At 35.0% G+C, this 23,017-nt stretch overlaps 1 long non-coding RNA gene across 1 annotated transcript in view; it reads left to right on the top strand.

Annotated features, from left to right (window-relative positions):
- LOC141278988 (uncharacterized) overlaps positions 1–23,017 on the top strand; it is a 262,105-nt gene that overhangs the window by 87,139 nt on the left and 151,949 nt on the right. The window contains exon 3 of the long non-coding RNA XR_012332585.1: positions 16,716–16,793. This is a non-coding gene — a long non-coding RNA (uncharacterized lncRNA). The remainder of the gene's footprint in view (positions 1–16,715; positions 16,794–23,017) is intronic.

Below are 23,017 nucleotides of genomic sequence, written 5' to 3'. Positions count from 1 at the left end.
TTCCCTCTCCAGCCCTCATTTATATTGCACACAGCCACACAATAGACTCTGGTATTTAATGCTGAAAAGCCCAATTGGTGATGTGTGTAGTAAAATTTTACTGCTTCTCTTAGTAAAAGCAGGGAGCAATTCCTATACCTACTTTGCAGTTGAAAAGTTCAGCCTTTATCTGTTTAGCGAGCTTTAATTCGAGAATAGGGCTCTTTCCACCAAGAGGAGAAATGCTGAGACATCAAGCCCTTTACAGCAATCCCCTGTGCAAGCTGATTTGCCTACTGATGCTCAAGCATTTTTTTCCCCACTCTCAACAATTTTACATTGTTTTATTTATAAAGAACCCTTATGTGATGCATGTGTCAATCATCTACCATTTTCTGGCTTTATCAATTTTTTGTATTAGTTTACAAATATTAAGTATGCCATTTTATTACCAAGTTATACACTTTTTAAATTATATGAAATCTCTTGAGAGCCTTGTGTTCTATCCAGAACATTTAAATTAAATGTATAAATTAATTTTGACATGTAGTTTATTGCCACAAATCAATGTCACATATATAGGTACTTGATTATAAAGGTAATTATCTCACCTAATTTCTCTAATGCTCAGCTTTTTAAATATACAAACATCTAAAATATTTAACTAAAGCTATACCCTCTGGATTTTTTTGCCTTATTAGGCATTTATATAAAATGTGCTGAGAATATAAAATGATAGTTTAAAAAACCATTCATATCTTCCTTGGCTTTATTCTTCTAACTTTTTTTTTTTTTTTTTGACAGAACTTAGTTTTTCTTGACTCAAGTGTTTGCAAGAAATAGCATAAGAATAGTGGCCAGAAAACCATTTTTTTATTTTTTTTTGGCCGCCAGGGATTGAACCTTGGCCCTGGGCAGTGAAAACGCCAAGTCCTAACCACTGGGCTGCCACGGAATTCCCCAAAAAACCACTTTTATGTCTCCCATCCACTGCTTACAAGTTGTTTAACTTTGACTCAGTCACATAAAACTTTTTTTGGTTACAATTATTTTAACCATTCCAAGGGGATAATAATAACTGCTTACTTCACAGGGTTGTGTGAAAATAATGAGATAAAACATAATTGCTTTTCTGAAAACCATACAATATCATAACTAAAATGTAAAATCCCAGTACTAAAATTTATACACAAATTAATTCGAATATATTTTCCTTAAACATCAATGATTCATATTATGTAAAAATAAAATAAAATCAAAACATATATTTGGACGAACGACCATGAAATGGAACTGTTGGACACAAGTAAGAACATTTCTATGTCTTCTTGAGGACTAAAGTCTTTTTTTTTTCAAAAATCAAATATTTACTTATAAATATTGTAGATATTACTGGTCTAGTAGATAAGTTTTGCAAATGTTCTTAAGTGAGGAACTGAGATGGTAGGTTTTTAAATGAAATGCTATAGAAAAAGGAAGTTCTTTTTCCATATGATAAAATTTCTGAGTTTTTATAGGATGTAAGGTAAGCTTTAAAAAATACTGGGTCAGACCTGGCCATTTTCCACACATGCAGATCCTGCACTCAATTTGAAGTGCATTGCACCTCCTGAGGTTCTGCCATTTATATTTTTACTTATCCACTGCATAGCAAGCAGCTCTGTGAGATTTCTACTTCATTTCTACATTTCACTGAAATGCACTTTAACAAATTCAGATAGAAAGTGTGAAGTGTGTCTGGTTTCCATCGTTAGCATCTTCTACTAGGTGCTTTTGAAACTTGCCAAGTGAAATTTTAATCACCTGGCAAAGTATTTGAAATGCAGCACTCACCTGACAAACAGTTATTTAAGATTTATGCTTGCATATTGATCATGCTCTCTTGTATGCATATCCTTTACTATTTAAATATATTTTCCTATTTTTGATAAAATTTTCTGCTTTAATAATTCTGGGATCAGTAATAATCCTTAGGATTGTATTTATCTTCTCTTTGTGATTAAAAAAATTCATTTATATGCAAGTTTATTGTTCAATGTAGAATTCATAGTAGCAATATTAGAAAAAACCCCTGAATATCCCACAAACAAGTATATTTAACTAGATACTGTATAAGCAAACACAAAATAAGGATAAATATGAATATATAATAAAATAGTTTTGAAAAATATTTAAATAAGATAAATATATTAAAATAAGTAAAATAAACTTGGTAATAAATGAGATATGTGTCCCAGAATTAATTTTGCATATATATCTATAAATATAAATATAGGTATAAATATAATTACTAGAAGGAGATATATTTACATGTTCATATATTAAAGGTATATATTTTCCTGGCTGCTATGACTAGGAGAAATAAAAAGAATTTCCTTTGATTTTGTATGCAATTACCTATATTGCTGTCATAAATATGTATAAGTTTTAAGATTTTAATATAAAATATACTTTTAGACGTTTTGGGAAATCAAGTGATATATATGTTCCATAACACAGTCTCACATGAACAAAGGTATTAGAATTCTGTCAGAAACTTCCTTAATGTACCATGAAATGACAAGTGTCTACTGTAGATTTGTGACTATTTTTATTCCAAGGTCATTTAGTTAAAATACAAGCAATGCCTTGGGGGTACTGTTTTCAGTATGTGCTGTATGTAATATAATTTCAGGTAATTAAATAAAATAAATAAATTTATAAAAAAGAAGAATAAGTGTTCTAAAACCCTTTGAGGTTTTCTTGTGCATCAAAACAGGATTCATGTTAATGTAGTGTATGATTAGCAGTGACCAAATTCTCATTTCTACCCTGGAATTCTGGAAATTGATGCTATGGTCTGATAGGATGTTAGCATGAGGTTTGATGTGACACAGCCTTGGTTCAAACCACAAGCTCACTACTAAAACCAGTTGGCCTAAAAGTAACTTACTTTCATAGGGATTATACCTTTCTTTGTTAACACTGGAATAATGATACATAGTTATTAAAAACTGAATAAGCTAAAGTCCCTCTGATTTGTAAACCTGGCCTATTACTGAACCAAAGGAAGGTAGAGAAGCCAGAGATCAATGTTTTACTGACTGTGCCATCTTTACAAGTGTCATGCAAGTAGCCTGGGCTCTGTCTCAAACTATCATCAGAAAATAAAAACAATTTAAATTGATTTGTAGATATTTCTTTTACCCTGTCATCATCTGAAGAACCATGTCTTAAGTGAGCTCCTCTCTGTTTGTGATAGTAATCTGTGCTTTGTGAGTCTCATCATCCCCTTGACTAGATGTTTAAAAATAGTGATTGACTTTCCGGTTTTGTTTCTCATTTACCCCAGTGTCCAGAGTACATACACTATTTCTATGTTACTTAGTTTTTGTTTTTCTTTTTTTCTAACAGTCATAGGAAGAAGCCCTTTCCGTTTATTTGAATTCTAGCTTCAGGTCTGTCAACAAAGAAAATTAAAAGGCTCTCTCCTTGACTGTAGAGACCTATAATAAAATAAGTACTATTCAACTTCATAATGTACAAAAGCCATTTTGCAAAGTCTTCTTGAAGATGTTGAAAGACTGGTAAAAAGTAAAATGTCTTTTTAAGTATAGTCTTTTAGCTTAAGTCAGTAAAATTCTGTCTGAATTTAGGCTTTCTTTACCTTACTTCAATACTCTGTAGGCCTTTAAGTCATTCAGCATGTTCAAAATATTTAACAGAATATAAGTAATTTAATGAATGATTGTCAATGAAGGATGAGAACTTACAGATAGTAAGCAGACAGAATAAATATGGCCATCACTGAAATATACATCAAACATTATTCATGGGATAATTGATGTCTTTATATTTAGCAAAATGTTTTTTCTCCTTAAGGCCTCAAGGTAGTATAAGTTTGAATGCACTTGAATCTCATAGCTAAATGTAAAGTTTACAATGAATAGGTCATTTTATCAAGTTCAAGTGTGATTTCCCTCAATGTGTGAAAAAAATGGAATGTAAATTTTACAAAGTAAGCAATGCCAGTTAATTTACCAAATAATAAGTATTTTTTCAGGATTTAAATACTGATGAATCAAAAAGAAACATCTTTTGCCTTTTAAAATCAATTTACAATGTTACCAACTGCCTGTAAACTTATGTTAATGTAACTTAAAACCAAAATGCATGAAAAATAGGGCCTTAAGAGCAAGAAAAATATTTTAAGTAAAATATTTTAATTGAATAAAGGAAATACTAACTATGGTCAAATAAGATCAAAATCATTATTACTATTTTACAGATGAGCAATGGTAACACAGTATTTCAAAAAGCAGCAAAAATATGAACTGTTTAATTCATATGTTTTGTTCTCAGAAAGGCAAATATGTAGAGAGTCACAAAAGAGTAGATACTTTGAAATTATTTAAATTATCTAAATATTATATTTGTCATTCAGGTATACTGGCATTGTATAGGAAAAAACCTAAACTATTTGACTTTTATTAGGATTTTGACCCCAAAGCATTTTCATATCTTCAAATATTTTAGTCATAATGGGAAAAACAATTCAGACAATGGTGTATAGCTTTTGATGTTAAAATTATATTTCATTCCTGGATAGGAATAGTAAAGATAACACAAGGTTAGGATAATATAAGCAGAGTAATTACAAAGTAGAAACAAAATACTACCATATCATTTTCAGGTTTATATGAGTTCTTCTTCATAGGAGAGAAGACATACTTCATTTTATTGATAAAAATAATTTGATAAAAATAATAATTTGATATAAATCTACAATCTAACTGGGAAAGACCTTCCTACCTTCAAAAGAAAGTCTACCACAGTTATCTGTAGTGATTAATCTGGTTCTTAATTTATAGGAAACAGACAATTTATGGAATACAGAAAAACATTAAAACTATTTTTAATTAGAAATTACTATAAAACTTAAAATGGTGATGAGACAATCATAATTAACTGACAGACAGCTATGAGTTAAAGCAATCCAAACTACAGAGAATTCTTGGCACTTAAAACTATTACTGTAATCAGGGTGAAATATAGAATATACTAACCTGATAACCAACTACATGATTCGTTAAGAAGTGATAGGCAAGTGTAGGTACAATTTCAAAAGTATAATTTGGTTGATGATTTTGGAAGGAGTTTTGAAGGTGTTTGGATTTACAAATGGATTGACAGCATGTTATTTTTTTAAAAGTTCATGACAAAAATTATGGGAATCACATAGGCTTGTGATAAATTTCCTTGCTTGTAATGAAAACTCACAGGGGTATAAGAATATGGATTAAAAGCTAATGGAAACAAAGTCTCAGATTTCAGTAATTCTTGATCTAATATTGTTTACCTAAGTTTATTTTCTTTAATTCAAAAACTCTACTAATACTAATATTGTTGGCACCCTTGTTAAAGAGTAGTTGACCACATATTCATGAGTTTATTTCTGGGCTTTCTATTGTTCCATTGGTCTAGGTTTCTGTTTTTATACCAGTACCATAGTATTTCGACTACTGTAGCTTTGTAAGAGAGTGTTATAAATTTGTCAAATTAACACTAAGTGGAGCACAGGGTTTCAGAGAAGGTGAGCCATGGTTCAACAACAGACCACAGGAGGAAGTGAAATAGAGAAGTACCTCACTCACCTCCAGGGGCTGCACTGGGAGGTCAAGGCAGAGTGCAGACCTGGGGCATGTGACTTGGTTAGTGTCTATGAGTGGAGTGCTTCGGGGTTCCCCTGCTAAGGCCAGATTGGTCAATTCAAACCAAAGAGCAGGGTTTTGGTAAGCCCAATGGGGGTCTTATCTAAAGAGCACATAAAGGGAAGGCTCTGAGAAGCAGGGGATATTGTTGATCAGAAGGACTGCTGGGATGTCATATCAGGAACTTACATTTACTTGTGACTCTGCAGGCTGCTACCTAGGTAATGTGCTTGCAGAAGGGGGCTAGTGCCAGTTTAAGGTCACTGCAGGCTGCTTGGCCAAACAAAATGGATGCCAAGGCAGCTACCATGTTGTTGCTTAGCTAAAGTCTGGACATGTAGTTTGAAATCAGGAGGTGTGATGTCTCCAGCTTTGTTCTTCTTTCTCAAGATTGCTTGTTTTTGTGGTTATATAAAACCTTTAGGATTGTTTTTCTATTTCTGTGAAAAATGCCATTGAATTTTGATAAGGATTACATTGAATCTGTACATTGCTTTGGGTACTATGGGCATTTTAACAATGTTAATTCTTCTAATCCATGAACATGGGATATCTTTCCATTTTTTTGTGTGTTCAGTTTCTCTCATTAAAGTCTTGTAGCTTTCAGTGTATAGATATTTCACCTCCTTAGTTAAATTTATTCCTAAGTATTTTATTCTTTTTTGCTGCTATTATAAATGACATCGTTTGCTTAATTTCTTTTTGATAGCTCATTGTATGTATGTAGAAATGTGGCTGATGTTTTTGTATGTTAGTTTTGTATCCTGCAACTTTACCAAATTCATTTTTTAGTTCTAACAGTGTGTGTGTGTGTGTGTGTGTGTGTGTGTGTGTGTGTGTGTGTGTGTGTGTGTGTTTAGTCTTTAGGGTTTTCAATATACATAATCTACAAACAGGGACTATTTAACTTCTTCCTTTCCAGTTTGGAATACACAAGGAGAAAATGATGGTCTCTTCAATAAATGGTGTTGGGAAACCTGAATATTCACACACAATAATGAAATTGGACCCTTGTCTTACAACATGCACAAAACTAAACTCTAAATGGATTAAAGACTTAAATGTAAAATCTGAAATCATAAAACTCTTAGAAGAAAACATGGAGAAAAAGCTCCTTGATTTTGATCTTGGTAATGATTTTTGGATATGACATTAAAAACACAGGCAGCAGGGCTTCTCTGGTGGCACAGTGGTTGAGAGTCCACCTGCCGATGCAGGGGACACGGGTTCGTGCCCCGGTCCGGGAAGATCCCACATGCCGCGGAGCGGCTAGGCCCGTGAGCCATGGCTGCTGAGCCTGCGCATCTGGAGCCTGTGCTCCACAACGGAAGAGGCCACAAGAGTGAGAGGCCCGCGTACCGCAAAAAACAAAACAAAACAAAAAAAACACAGGCAGCAAAAGCAAAAATAAACAAATGATACTACATCAAACTAAGAGGCTTCTGTACAGCAAAGGAAACAATGAACAAAAAATGAAAAAGCAACATATGTATTGGGAGAAAACATTTGCAAACCATATATCTGATAAAGGTTAATAGGTAAAATATGTAAGTAACTCATACAACTCAATAGCAAAACCACAAATAATCCGATTTTTAAAGGGCAAAGGACCCAACTAGACATTTTTCCAAAGCCATAAAAATGGCCAAGAGGTATATGAAAAGGTGCTCACCATCACTAATCATCAGGGACATGCAAGTCAAAGCAAAATCCTAACACCTGTTATGATAGCTATTATCAGGAAGACAAGAGATAACAAGCGCAGATGAGGGTATGGAGATAAGGAACCCTGCACTCTGTTGATGTGAATGTAAATTGATACAGCCACTACGGAATACAGTATGGAGATGTCTTAAAAAGTAAAAGTAAAATGACCATATGATCCAGCAATCCTACTTCTGGGTATATATCCAAAAGAAATGAAATCTAGGTATCCAAGATATGTCTATACTCCCATATTCATTGCTGTATTAATCACAGTAGTCAAGATATGGACAAGACCTAAGTGTCCAACAACAGATGAATGGATAAAGAAAATGTAGTATACATATATACAATGGAATATTATTCAGCCATGAAAAAAATATTCTGCCATTTACAACAATGTGGATGAACCTGGAGGACATTATGCTAAGTGAAATAAGGAAGACAGAGAAAGACAAATATTGTATGATCTCACTTATGTGTGGAATCTAAAGAAGCTAAACTCATACAATTGTGGTTGCCAGAAACTGGTGGATGGAGGAAATGTGGAAATGGTGGTCAAAGGGTACCAACTCTCAGATGAATAAGTTCAGGGGGTTTAATGTACGGCATGGTGACAATAGTTCATAATACTATATTGTATGCTTGAAATCTGCTGAGAGAGTAGATCTTGAGTATTCTCACCACACACAAACACACACATACACACACACACACACACGCAAAGAATAGTAACTGTGTGAGGTGAAAGATGTGTTAACTATGTTGACTGTGGTAATTATTCCACGATGTATACATATTATATCATGTTATTCACCTTAAATATATAAAATTTTTATTTGTCAATTTTACCTCAATAAAGCCAGAGAAAAAAGAAACTCTACTAATAGAAACACAGACTATGACAATGTATTTAAATGATGTACATGTACATGTTTGTGTGTGTGTATGTATGTATGCACATATGTATGTGTGTTTCCTTGGATACACTTAAGTATCCAAGGAAACATCTAAATATATCTTTAATTCTTAGCTTGCCATTGTTATCTTCATTTTCCTCCATATGCTTTTTAATCAACATTAATTTGTTTATTTTATTCCACACCTTTCTTTTTGCATTTCCCTACTTTACTAATTATGTGTTTATATAATAAAATTAATATCTTAAGCATATGTGTGTCTGTGTGTGTGCTACAGACAAAAATACCAAAACTACAAAGTGATTTCACTAAAAATAAACATTGATATTTAACAAAATAAGTTTTATAATGTATAACCCTAAGATAAACTGCCAGTCCATCAGAAAAATTGGAAAGAAATTATTTCTATTAAAATTATCCTGAACCTCTAAATATTAAAATGTATAAAAGTCAAATTTCAAAAAACACTTTTTATGGATGTGATAATTGTGACTTGACTGTACTGGCAAAGAGACAACAGTGTATTAATTGTATAAAAACAGGGCACTTCTAAATTTGCTTTACTCATTAATTTAAATTTGCATTAAGCAATTTACATGTATGCCATTTTCCCCCTTCTATTTCCATGCTTTAATTAGCTTAATTTATCTGAAATCTCTAGATAGGTCACAGCTCTCAAGTACAATAAAATAGAGTAAAATGGGATTAATAGAAATTCATAAATTATCAATGTTCTTTGGAGTAATACATATATAATTTATTTCTTGTTGATACACAGCACATTTTGTAACATCAAGTAAATAGAAAAACCAATAGTGTTACATATAATACCCTTCTTAGCAAGATAACAGCATTACTTCAGAAAAAAAAAATCTGAGAATTCAGGGATATGGGCAGTACACGACATGTGTTTTACTAGAACACTATTTAACTAGCATGGCCTTTTGGATCACACTAATTAAAATCAATCCTCCTTACTGCCAGTTCTCCCTTCTGCCTTCCCTACATTGTTTTTATAGCATGCATCACCATCTGTGACACAGCACTTTTTAAAAAAATTTTTATTGGAGTATAGTTCCTTTACAATGTTGTGTTAGTTTCTACTGTATAGCAAAGTGAATCAGCTATACATACACATATGTCCCCTCTTTTTTGGATTTGCTTCCCATTTAGGTCACCGCAGAGCTTTGAGTATAGTTCCCTGTGCTATACGGTAGGTTCTCATTAGTTGTCTATTTTATACATAGTATCAATAGTGTATATATGTTAATACCCATCTCCCAATTCATCCCCTTGCCCTGGTGTCCATACGTTTGTTCTCTACGTCTGCGTCTCTATTTCTGCTTTGCCAATAAGACCATCTATACCATTTTTCTAGATTCCACATATATGCATTAATATACAATATTTGTTTTTCTCTTTCTGACTTAACATCACTCTGTATGACAGTCTCTAGGTCCATCCACATCTCTACAAATGACCCAGTTTCATTCTTTTTTATGGCTGAGTAATATTCCATTGTAGATATGTGCCACATCTTCTTTATCCATTCCTCTGTTGATGGACATTTAGGTTGCGTCCATGTCCTGGCTATTGTAAATAGTGCTGCAGTGAACATTGGGGCACATGTGTCTTTCTGAATTATGGTTTTCTCTGGGTATATGCCCAGTAGTGGGATTGCTGGGTCATATGGTAATTCTATTGTTAGTTTTTTAAGGAACCTCCATACTGTTCTCCATAGTGGCTGTATCCCTATTCTCCACACCCTCTCCAGCATTTGTTGTTTGTAGATTTTCTGATGATGCCCATTTTGACCAGAGTGAGGTGATACCTCACTGTAGTTTTGATTTGCATTTCTCTAATGATTAGTGATGTTGAGCATCTGTATGTCTTCTTTGTAGAAATGTCTATTTAGGTAATTGTTGATGCATTTTTGTTTGTCTCCCCTCTTCCACACACTCATGCTGACAAGGACGGGGTTTCATCCTTGTTCACTACTGTATCCCTGGGGCTAAGAACAAGGCCTGACACAAACAGCACTCAGAGATATTTGTTGAAATGTGAAATGTATCCACTAGTTGTTGTATGCCTTTTGTGTTTTTCTGAGGCTACTGTTTGAAACAGACACAGTGGGTCTCAATGAGAAATGTGAATTTATGGCCGGTGTCACCCAACCCAGCCACTAGGCAGAGGAGAGCACAGGAAACTCACCTGCCTGCATTCAGGTTCCAGGAGACACACCTTCCCCAGGTGAGCAGGAAAAAGGGAGAAACACGGTCACTCTGGCGTCAGACCATTTGTTTTCCCAGCTTGCCCCCTCCTGATTATCCCCCACAGCAGCTGCCTGCTCAGAACGATGGCAGGACCAAGTGTGGTCCAGGGTCAGCCTCCCAGAGATGGGAGGCCAGGGAACCTCGTCCCAATCACGGGATCCAGAGCAAATAACAGACATTGGTCCAGCACATCTGGGATCTGAGCTGTGCTCAGAGTCCATTTCCAAGGACAATCTACGCGTGACGCAGGGGTCACTGGGACTCACCCGTGGGTGTCTCTCCCTCCAGGGAGCTGCTGCCCGAGTTGAATGCAGGATGGTGGAAAAGGTCCTCTCAGCCCCCACCAGGCACCTGCACAGGGAACCCGACGGCATCAGGACCAGCTTCCTCGCGGAAGCACCACACTCCATGACCTTAAGCACGACACGGCGGGGAAACGCGGATGCCTGCCTACAGGGGTCCGTAAGGACATAATGCCGCCAGTGAGCGTGCCCTGCGAAGTCAGAGGTCATGACGTGGCCTGGGGCAGCAGAGGATGTGACCTGTGACGTCGAGGGGCGTGATCTGTGACGTTGGAGGATGCACGTGGACTCTCAGCTTCCCACGTTCCCGCCACTGTGGAGATGGAGCAGCTGGAGAGTCCATGCGGACCCAGCTAGTTGCTTGTGAAAGGGTCACATCCTTCTTGGGGCTGGGGACCGCCGCTACTGGGGGACTGCAGGCACCCCGGCCCCCATCACTCGCAGGCCCCAGGCCAGCAGGGGTCCCATCTGGTGGTCCAGCTGAGGTCAGTGTGCAGAACAGTGAGGGTGGTGGGAAGCGATGGACGTCTGGACTCGGAGTTTAGGGGAGAGAAAAGGAAACCCACCAGGGACGCCACACCCCAGGGACATCTGCAAGTTTCTTTTCAACCCTTAAGGCCCCAAGGCCGATGCTCAGCCCTCCCTACTTTTCTGTTATCAACTCTTTAGGAAAATTTTTATTTTGAAAATTTTTTTGTGTGACAAAACGTACGTTTTGTGTGACAAAACGTAAAATTTACCATTTTAACCATTAAAGAAAATTGTTGAAGTAATAACCACTGTTAACACGTCATTAAAAAATTAAGTTAAAGTTAATAAAGTGGGAAAAACTTACACAATAAAAGACTTTTAAGTGATGTGCAGCAAATGAAAACCGTTACTAAGGAGTTTACACTTGTTCTGTTCATTCTTAAATCATTGCTTTTGCTTGCTAATAACTAAATTAAAGGCCTGTATCTGCTATTTAAAGAAAGATATATATGTATAGATCAAAGAAACAGAAAATGTGTGTCATTCAGAATTATTTTATTTGCAAGTTACTACAGGTTTGCAAATATACTTACAAAAACCCAAGTTAACCAGCTTAAAGCATAACGGTGATTGATTGGCTTACACAAATAGAAAACCGAAAGTTAAGTCAGGTAAGAAGTTACCTGGCTGATGAAGATTTTATAAAAGGCATAGTTTCTTTCCAGTTTTCCTCTCTGCCTTTCACCATGATTACTTCAGCAGGTAGCTGCTAAGAGCTTCTGTGGGCTAAAACTTTCTTGCTCAGGTCCAGTGGGAAGAGAATATTTCACTCCTGAAACCACAGTGAGGAGAGTGAAGAATTTTCTCTCCCAGATTCCCACTAAACATCTTCAAAATTAGCCATGGCTGAATTGGGTTATATAACAGTCCCTGAGGCCAAGTGTTTAATTGAGACCTTGGCACTGATTCTGAGATTGGAATGAATGTCACTGAAATAGCTTTGTTTCAAACAAGAGAGGAGAGATACCAAGGGATATCCCCAAGGTACAGTTAGGCTGGCAGATGTGGGATGAATGCTGGACAGCAAAATTGTGTGCCTGCTACAAAGGTTTAGTCTCTTTTGGGTACTTTGGCTTGTATGTCCTTACTCATTGCCAATCATAAGGTAAAATTGTAGTTCCTGTCTTGCTAGTTGTTTGGCATAGGGTGTCCAGCACTGTAGCTTGCTAGTCATTGAATGGAGCTGGGTCTTAGTGTTGAGATGGAGATCTCTGGGAGAGCTTTCGCCATTTGATATTACATGGAGCTGGGAAGTCTCTGGTGGACAAATGTCCTGAACTTGGCTCTCCCACCTCAGAGGATCAGGTCTGACACCCGGTCAGAGCACCAAGACCCTGTCAGCCACACGGTAGTCTGTGGTCTTGGACCAGGCAGGCAGTTAACTTCTCTGTGCCTCAGATTTCCTTTCGTGCAGCACCTCCTCACTCCAGAGGCCCAGTCAAGGGCAAGGGAAGGGCTGTTGCTCACAGGCTGTGCAGGGAGGAAGACTGTAAGGCTGGCGCAGGACGGTGGCACAGGACCGAACTTGCATATATATTTATAATTGTTATATCTTCTTCTTGGATAGATCCCTTGATCATTATGTAGTGTCCTTCCTTGTTTCTTTTAACATTCTTTGTTTTAAAGTCTATTTTATCTGATATGAGTATTGCTACTCCAGCTTTCTTTCGATTTCCATTTGCATGCATTATCTTTTTCCATCCCTTCACTTTCCTAGGTCTGAAGTGGGTCTCTTGTAGACAGCATATAGATGGGTTTTGTTTTTGTATCCATTCAGCAAGGCTGTGTCTTTTGGTTGGAGCATTTAATCCATTCACATTTAAGGTAATTATCGATATGTATGCTCCTATGACCATTTTCTTGATTATTTTGGGTTTGTTATTGTAGTCTTTTTCTTCTTGTGTTTCCCACTTAGAGAAGTTCCTTTAGCATTTGTTGTAGAGCTGGTTTGGTGGTGGTGAATTCTCTTAGCTTTTGCTTGTCTGTAGAGCTTTTGATTTCTCTGTCAAATCTGAATGAGATCCTTGCCAGGCAGAGTATCTTTGTTGTAGGTTCTTCCATCACTTTAAAATATCGTGCCACTCCCTTCTGGCTTGTAGAGTTTCTGCTGAGAAATCAGCTGTTAACCCTGTGGCAGTTCCCTTGTAAGTTACTTGTTGTTTTTCCCCTTTTGCTTTCAATAATTTTTCTTCGTCTTTAATTTTTGTCAATTTGATTGCTTTGTGTCTTGTGTGTTTCTCCTTGGGTTTTATCCTGCTTGGGACTCTCTGTGCTTCCTGGACTTGGGTGACTATTTCCTTGGGTCAGCAGGTTAAACCTACAGTCTGCTCTTTACTCTGTGCCATGCATAAATTTATCCTGTCAGAAAAAAAATCTTTAAAATTAATAGCACGACCTATCATTTAAATTAAGAGAACGCTTTAACAATCCTTGCAATATAGACCACTTTTTTTCCCGATTAGCTAAAAGAGGAAAAATTTGTCTGGCTGATTGGTTCATTAACTGCTTCATAATTGGCTTTTCAAAGAACTTGGTTGTCCTAGATCTCTATAGATATTTATCAGGTTTTTACATATTACTATCACTTTCTGTGCTTCTGTACCCTTAGAGGTAGCCAGGGGTAATTTTATATTTGAGAACTGAATTCCCTCTAACCAAACCAGTTAAAATTATAAAGAAATTCTCTAGGCCAGTATAAAGGCATCCAGTTCGATACATTTATTTTTTTCCCTTTTGTCAGGAAATGCAGTCTGTGACTACTCTGGTCCTAGTTCAAAAGAGTAAGCAGAAACCCCAGAGTTTTTTGATTTGGGGAGATTTCAGTCATAATTCCAATTCCGTTCCTCAGCATGTTGTTTACACCTTTGTATACTGCCTGACAATTTTGAGATTTCAGTTAGTGTTGTAATCATTTCATTAATATTTTCTGTATTCAGTTTCATTCAAAGTTCTCCATACTGTAATTTTTCTCTAATTCATTTATATTATTGTTTACTTTTCATTTCTCTCTTTTCCTTGATGTCGTTTACCTGTTTTGTAGTTGATTTAAAAGATCCACCCATTGTTTTGTATTTTTTGATAGCTTCATTTTTTTGCCATTAATTTCCACTTTCATCTGTATTAATTTGATCTGCTTTCTTTCATCTTGTTGTATTCTTCATCTTCTGTCTTGTTAAATAAAATTAAATATTTAAATTATTTAATTTTGGGCCTTACTCATAAATCCAATAGTTTATAAGAACATAATTGCTATGTGTTAGAAACTATATAAAATTCAATTAATTAAAAGTAAAAAATCAGTTGAGACATAATTGAATAAATAAAAAATTGAATAGCACTTTTTCTTCCTTAAATCACATATCCAGAAATTAAGAATATTATTTGGTGCTTATTTTGCATATATATACATATATGTATAAATAAATTAGATACCTAAATTTGTACAATTTCTGATATAATAATAGCTGATATTTTGTAGTGCTTACTGTTGGTTTTTTTAAAATTAATTAATTTATTTATTTTGGGCTGCATTGGGTCTTTCTTGCTGCGTTCGGGCTTTCTCTAGCTGTAGAGAGCAGGGGCGACTCTTTGTTGCAGTGCATGGGTTTCTCATTGAGATGGCTTCTCTTGTTGTGCAGCACAGGCTCTAGACGCACAGGCTTCAGTAGTTGTGGCTCGCAGGCTCTAGAGCACAAGCTCAGCAGCTGTGGCGCACGGGCTTAGTTGCTCCACAGCATGTGGGATTTTCCTGGACCAGGGCTTGAACCTGTGTCCTCTGCATTGGCAGGTGGTTTCTTAACCTCTGCGCTAGCAGGGCAGCCCACTTACTGTGTTTTTATGTTACTATTTTTTTTAAATTTTATTATATTTGAGACTCCTATTTTTTTTTAATAAATTTATTTGTTTGTTTTATTTTGGGCTGTGTTGGGTCTTCATTGCTGTGCACAGGCTTTCTCCAGTTGCAAAGAGCAGCGGCTACTGTTCGTTGCAGTGTGCAGGGTTCTCATTGTAGTGGCTTCTCTTGTTGCAGAGCATGGGCTCTAGGCGTGGGCTTCAGTAGCTGTGGCGCATGGGCTAAGTTGCTCTGTGGCATGTGGGATCTTCTCGGACCAGGGATCTATCCTGTGTCCCCTGCATTGGCAGGTGGATTCTTAACCACTGCGCCACCAGAGAAGTCCCTGGGACTCCTATTTAATGTGGATCTATAAAGATCAACCTCATTAATTTGCTTGTATATGTACTAACATGTCATATTTGTGAATGTTTAGGTTGTTTCAGTTATTTTGTCATTGCAAAAATGTTTCAATAAATATTCTCAAGCTTCATACAGTATTTTATATCTGCCCTGTCAAATATGGTAGCCACTGGCATATGTAGCCTTTTAAATTGAAATATGTTTCTTATAAAATAAAACTAAGAGTTCAGGTTCTCAGCACAGTAGCTAAGTTTCAAGTGCTCTAGCTCACATCTTGCTAGAGGCCATGATATCAGACAGACAAGACATAGAACATTTCCACCAACTGAAAGTTCTGTTGGCCAGTTCTGATTACACATTTCTAGCAGGTATTAATATTGGAAAGGTTTTGAGAACTAAGGTTTCATGTTTAAGTGTTTGTACATTTGAAATTTGCATGCAGCCAAATAAAGATGATTGTAGAATTTAGCTGTCACACTACAATGCATGAAATTATCTAATTTTCCATGTTTCATCAACAGTGGATATTACCTTTTAAAAACATTTTTTCTCAAAATAATAGGAAAAATAGTTTCTTGTTACTATTATAGTTTTTATTAATGTGATTATCAGTGAGTTCATCACTCATATTTGTTGAAATTTGCATTTCTGATTCTTTAAATTTCTTGTTATCTCTTTAAATATTCTATTGAATATCCTTTTATACACAGAGATTAATAAATTATGAGGCATGCATTTACCTTTTTGATTCTAGTCACATCTGTGTACATTTTCAGTATTTTTATCTAGAACCAGCAGTAAGTTTATTTGTTATTATGCCATTTCTCAGTTTCCCTTGCTTCACAGTATTTTTTTCATAATATCCATGTTGTTGCTTTTCTTCACATTCATCCGCTATATGGGAAGGTCTATACAGCTCTTGTCTTAATAGGTAAGATGAAGGAATTGACCTTGAATTTCACTTCCTGTTAACTGGCACCATTTCCAGATTCTATTTTCAAATCTGTAACAGAAGGGAAGGTTGGTGTGCAGTTCCTAGTCCAATTCCCTATTTCTGGCAATTCTTCATCTTCTGGCCCTGCTCTACTTTGATTAAGTGTTTTTCCCAACATTGTTTCCAGGTTTTCTGGTATCAAGCCAAAGAACTGAGCCAATGTTGTACACTGAGGACTGCACTCGTCAGCCAGCACTGCGACCAGGTAATGTTTTCTTTGCCCTTACTTAACAGCAATTTACCTGTACGAGGTACCACTCTCCTCACAATGCACTTTGCCGTCACCTGTTTTTTCCTGTGTTCTTCCAGTTATTAGCAGTGATTTGAAATCTCCGTCTCAGGGAACAGCTCCAAACCAGTGTTTCAGAGAGGGTCTCCTCTTGTCAGAGAGTCTGTGTCTCAGTTAGTTGATCAGTGGTGGTAGAATTATGGAACAGCTTAACGCTTCTAAAATAGGCTTTTAGAAGATTAGGGATTTAATCTATGCGTTAAAGCCTGGCTCTATGTCTTTCTGCTTTTCCTCCATCTAACTCTAACTATCTCATATTAGTGTCAATTCATACAAGACACCAATATTAGGTTATCTGTCAGAATTACTATAGAAGGCTGCTAAGGGTTTTAAAAATATTTCACTGTATCTCCATCAGTATTTAATGAATAGTTGTGGAAGGCTCCCTTGGGGCCTGCAAACCAGCTGTCATTTTGAACCAGAAATCTCTGATCATAAAATTTCAAAAATAATATCTTTTACTATAGCTGACAGTAAATTCTTAGCACGGAAGCTGTTCTGTGTGGCAGAGATTCATTTTAAAATGCATTTGATGTGTCAAAATTCCTCTTCAATTACGTAAATTGAGGGATTGAAGTACGTTAATTTCAAGGATTCCTGTAAAAAAGAGCCATATAAGAGAATTCCTTAGTGAAAAAAGCAAGTTTCTAAGAACATCTCTTTTAAAAACTAAGTGAATTAGTGGGACATGCATATATTCTATAGATGCTCCTTACATTTGTTTAAATAAAATATTTTAAATACAATGTCTTACATTATTATCTGCACATAATCTTTTGTGGTACCAAAATTATTAATCAATTGATGGCTCAGTTTCAAACTACAATCCTCTACTTGCCGAAATATGTCTGTGTTTAAGGAACTCAACAATAAACAGAAGTCACATATTTTATTACCCTGTAGAATATATTTTAAAAATTCTCAGGTGTGTTGTGCAAATCTGGTTTTCAAAAGCATTTTTTTTTTTTTTTTGCTACGCGGGCCTCTCACTGTTGTGGCCGCTCCCGTTGCGGAGCACAGGCTCCGGACGCGCAGGCTCAGCAGCCATGGCTCACGGGCCAAGCCGCTCCGTTGCATGTGGGTTCCTCCTGGACCGGGGCACGAACCCGTGTCCCCTGCATCGGCAGGCAGACCCTCAACCACTGCGCCACCAGGGAAGCCCCAAAAGCACTTTTAACAGTAGGCAAAGTGTATTGTTTCGAGGAGAAAAAGAACATAGCTCTCTACTTCAGAACATGGTTTATGAAGTATAAGGTTTTTTCCTCCATAAAAATAGTATCAGCCTTTCTTGTGCAAAATGTCTAGATGTTGCAGCCCTGAAAAAAATCAAGAATACAACTCTTCTGATAGAAAATACTCGTTCTGTTTTTCACTACAGTGACAATGGCAAATGACTGAGGGAAACTGCCATCTCTTATAGTCAAACTTTTTCCATATTTTTGTACTTAGAATGTGATATGTTTATAATTCGTATTAAATTGTACTTTTTAATAAAAATTATAGCAGTATATAAAATTAACATGTGGTAGAAAATAATTATAGCTGTCATATTTTTAATCTGTACCAGAAACTGTAGGAAGAAATCTTAATAAATTATCTTATATATTTTTCTCAAACATCCTGCAGAGGAAGAGATTTATAGCCCTGTTTTGTTTTTTGGATGTGGTATCTTTGTGTCAGATAACTGTTGAGTGACTTATCAGGACCACAGAACAATGGACTATATTCCATAAGCTTAGTCCTCAAAAGACATTGGCTGTTGGAATCCCTACAGTTAAGTCCCTTAAAAACTTACAGACACGCTATAAAAGATATATGGAATACTGTTAAAAATAAAAGTCTAGTTCACAGTGATTTACTCTATATCAAATGTTTTTTACAGAAATTATTGTAGTTTTATTCTTCAATATTATACAAATTTTCAAAGTTCCCTTTTCTTTGTACTTAGATGCTTATATATACAATTTGATCATTTGTCTTCTAGAGTAAGTAAATATTATGGAAAATTTCCAAAGTCAGTGGTGAAATTGTGACATTAGTCTGTATAAAATAATACGTTCTACTTGGGTTAATAATTGCATGGGTCCACTCCAGTGATATGTAAACCTATAATTTTATGTCTAAAAATTAGTTATGGATATCATTCAGGTTTACAGTCCAACCGGGGACATTTAGAGTTGTGACTCCAAATCAGCCAACAAGCTATCAAAAGTAGGTATCTTTAAGTATGGTTGTATTTCAACACATTTCTCATTATGTGGTCTATAATACAATGATACTTACAGATTTTTTAAAAAAAAATTTTACTCAAAATAATAAGTTCCATTTATTGAGTTTTTTGTTCTCACTGCTGATCAAGTTTCTCTAGTTTAACAACTATATATACAATTTTATGCAAATGAGGAACATTACAAATTACTTTGTGTAATGGTAGCTCCTATAGGATGTTAACCTGGAAATCTCAGTGTGTTAACATAAGAAATGTTTATTTTTATGCAATGATAATTTCTTTTCCTTCACTTAATTAAATCCACATTTTTTTTTTTAAACCTATAAGGTACTTTATGGCTCTCTGCTGACTCCATTTACACAGTTCTTCCCTATCTAGATTCACTTTCAATATGCACTTACACATTTTCTTCTAGCCCAGCAGCAGGTAATATCCCAAACTTGGATCAATGCAGTTTTCTTCCTTTAAAAACACACACATAGACACACATACACACACACACATACACACACACACACACACACACACACACACACACGTTGATGAGTGCTGAAGAAAATAATGCAGTAATGCACCAGCACAGGTTGTAGTCATTATACATTCTTAGTACATCATGAAAGGGGTTCTTAATGCTTTCTGACACTGCAGTTGTTCCCTAATTAGCTCTTTACAATATTCTCCACAGTAGCTGTTTCAAATTCCTCAATTCCCTTGAAATTTTTAACCTGGTTACCTAGGACAAAATATGGAGATAGAGATAGAGACAGAGATAGATAGATAGGCATCTCAATTTTCCATTTAAAAATCTTAAAAACCTATTGCTTGAAAACCCTTAGTAATTGCAAAAGATAATGGCAGCTATTTTATGATAAAACCTTCTGTATAATGTTGAAATATGTCAACCTTTCTGGCTTAGTTTAGCCAAACCTTGTGAAAATGAAGAACATGAAACAATATGTCAATATTTATTGAGAATTCATTCTTTAACAGATATTGTTATAGATACCATAAGTATGTTAATGACTATAATTCAAAAACATTTTGAAATAAATGCTATTATTACATGCATTTGATAAATTTGGAAACATAATGGATAAGTTAGTCAAGGTCACACAACCAGGAAGTGGTGACAAAGATTCAAATCTTGCCTTAAAGATCACACTCTTAACTGCTATACAAATAGATTTTTCTTATCTTTTGGCTTTCCTGTCTTTGTTTATTGACTCTGTGGACTTTGATGCTCTTTTCTTAAACTAAACAATGCTTATGAAAATATTCATTTAAGGTACTTTTAAGTGCATTGAGGAATACATGGCTACATTAATTTAAAAAGGAGATCAATAAGCACAGTCTTATTGAATGTTGGTATATAGCTAGTATAAGGCTTATTTTTAATTTTCAACAACACCTTTAAAGACCATACTGGTTTGAGCTTTTCTGATAAAAATATTGATTTCTCTTCTATCAACATCAAATTCTCTCTTTCCACAGCACAAGTTTTCTATTTAATTATTTAATTATTTTCTGTGTTTTAATTTTGGCACATCATACAATTAATATTCCCTAAGTTCATAATCACTTCTCACACTAAATATCTTAATTTGTGTTCTCCCATGTCACAGAATGCCCTTTGCAGATCTAAATCAAACTTTCCTTTACTGCTAGATTGAATATGACCTCCTATATGAAATATTATGCATGTGTTCATCTTATTTGTATCTTGTCTCTCAAACATTAAGGCACTTTAAGTCACCTCATTCAGATTAATATTTGTATTATCAGTTACTTGGATACTTTTATATTTCAAATAAAAAAATACTTAGCTCAAACTCTGATTTCTGTATTTCAATTACATATCTCAACATTTTATTCCTATTTAGTACATTAACTTTTACTTTTTTAAAAACAAACTTCTGTATAGCATTCTATCATATTAACATATCAGAAGTTAGAGAATAGTTTATATCAGAAGTTAGAGAATAGTTTATATGTAAATTCAGTACCTCATATATAAATCAGCACAGTACTAGTATTCAGTAAATGTATTCATTGATTATTAATTGTTATATTTAACTACAATAAATATATATACATTTTGGATGCACATATTAGCTTACACTATTTCTAAAGAAGTATGTTTAATATAAAATGAGACTACCAGAATATTGATGTAATCAGTATTCCTTCTATGTACTTCACAAATTATGAGCATTTCTTTATTTTTCTTTTCTTTTTATTGTTTACTTTTTATATCTGACTTGCACCATGCTGGGAAATTCACCTGATATTAATGTTAATTCATTTTTCAAGGTTAAGAGAAGTAATAGCTTTCGTTATCTGTAGTAATCATGTAAATGCATTAAAGCACATAAAGAACACAAAAACTAAAATTTCTTATGAATGCCTTTTTTTTATTAAAAGCTTAGACTATTAAAAAAATAAATATCTGAATTAATAGAAGTCAGTGAAACTCTGCTCTGTGATTTTACCACTGTTAAGCTCCTTTCAGTCACATATACAAGCCAACTATAAAAATGACAAAAGATGAAATGCTTTGTTTACAAATCTGATGACGTGTTTCCATTATTGAGGTCACATAGAAGAGGTGTTTTGGCTGTCTGCCAGTGCCATGTGGGTACTTAATCCCATTTTTATTTGGATCTCTGTGACCTAGTCTTCACGGCTACATCAATGATAAACGAACATCTCATTTTAGTAACATATACTATAGTAACTGGTATCTGCAGTTTGGCACATTGCTAATTAAATATTGATTTGTTGAATGAACTCTAAGCCTTCAGTGTTTTTCTAATTAGAATAATGACTTGTCCATATGCTCGCAGTTATGTTTCTCTTTAAAAAGTAAAAGACATATAGAAGTAGTTCAAAAGTGTAAATTATTAAGCATATTGTACTTCAAGGTATGGTTAATAAATTAGACATATTGTAATAGGTTCAGGCAAATTGCTTTTATTGCTTATAATAAAGAAAGATTTCATGCTTCTAATCCATTTTGGTAATGGCAAAATGCAGCATTTAATAGTAGTGGTACTGCCTTAGGATAATACATTTACTCAGGAGATTTTACTCCATTCTGAGTGAGAAGCTATCCAACTGGATTACTGTAGGTCGTATTAAAACTGAAAAGCCTTAAATGTCTAAAGACAAAATTATTTTTCATTTTAAATTGTTATAAATAAATCTCTGTCAGTTGAATTATCTCTAATCAGTATTGCATATAAACAGAATTCTTTATATAATGGAATCTCTTTAACACTCCTGAGTCTGGAAACTAGTTAAACATGAAGTCCATCATATATTAGAAAACATGAAAAAGGCATCAAATATGACAGCTTTGTAAGACTTTTTTTTTTTTTTTTAACAGTAAGGGAGTTCTAGGACATAGAGTTTCATGGACACTTTTAATAGGTCTTGACCATGAATTGCCCTTTGAAGAATAAGATGAAGCTTAGGAAGCAAATGCTGATGTTGCAAAAAGACATAAAGTGATGACTGTGCTTTAAAAGATTTTCCCAGAGGTTATCACTTTTTTTTTTTAAATCCACAAAATTATTTGAAGTACTGTTCTTCTTCCTCTCTTTTTTTCCTTCTTTTTAAACTCTCTTTACATAACTTTCTTCTTCTTAATTTGTTAGTTTGGTTGCAAATGTTTCTTAAATATAGAGTAGATTTACAAATATTTATGAATGATATGGGATGTAGAGAACAAAATGCAAAGGCGCTATCTTAAGAAATAGAATGTAATTGTTATCTTTGAAATATCACTTACATCTCCCTTCCTGACCCCATCCCTTTCCCAGCCCCACAGTAGAAAACATTATTCAAATTTTATGTTTCTAATCTCATTGCTTTTCTTTATTTTTCCCCATGTATGCTGGTTTCCGTGGTC

This window comes from Tursiops truncatus, chromosome 1 (genome assembly GCF_011762595.2).
Source record: "Tursiops truncatus isolate mTurTru1 chromosome 1, mTurTru1.mat.Y, whole genome shotgun sequence".
Classification (NCBI taxonomy): domain Eukaryota; kingdom Metazoa; phylum Chordata; class Mammalia; order Artiodactyla; family Delphinidae; genus Tursiops; species Tursiops truncatus.
Note: the sequence above shows the minus strand (reverse complement) of the source record. Positions and strands in the feature narration are given on the sequence as shown.